This window comes from Sinocyclocheilus anshuiensis, unplaced genomic scaffold (assembly GCF_001515605.1).
Source record: "Sinocyclocheilus anshuiensis isolate Anshui unplaced genomic scaffold, SAMN03320099.WGS_v1.1 scaffold53, whole genome shotgun sequence".
In the NCBI taxonomy this organism is placed as follows: domain Eukaryota; kingdom Metazoa; phylum Chordata; class Actinopteri; order Cypriniformes; family Cyprinidae; genus Sinocyclocheilus; species Sinocyclocheilus anshuiensis.
Genome location: NW_015537934.1, coordinates 188,188 through 188,733, shown reverse-complemented (window position 1 = coordinate 188,733; position 546 = coordinate 188,188).

Here is a 546-nt window from a genome sequence, read left to right as displayed (position 1 = left end):
CCCTCAAACGTCTTTATCAGATTTGATCTAAACGTGTTGAGGACTTCATGCCTGGAAAATTAAAATACCACATTATTACATGAGTTACAGAGGTAAATGTACGGAACAAAATGTATTTTTTGTGTGTGTGTGTTATGAGTATCTGAACATATCAGTGGTGGGCCGTCAGGGCCAGCAAAGCCTTCTCTGCTGGCCTAAACACCATCAGAATCACTGATTTAGTTTTAATATATTATTCCATGAATGTGTATTAAATTATTTCCAATAGTCTATTCTCTTCAGTTAATAGCTTTTCTCTTGGTTGCACTGCTTCCAGCAGTGTATGTTTATATTAGAGCTTTTATCCAATCATATTTCAGCAATCGTGTTGCCAGGGTCAAAGAAATCTGCCTTAAGGCCTTCCGAATCAACAGTGCAGGCGTCTGTTAGCTTAAATCAATGGCAATGAAACCGTTGCTTTAACCAATCAGATTTCGAGTTGGCAACACCAGGGCCATCTAGCTGGCTAACAATAACGTCAGCATTTTCTCGTCCTTTGATTGGATG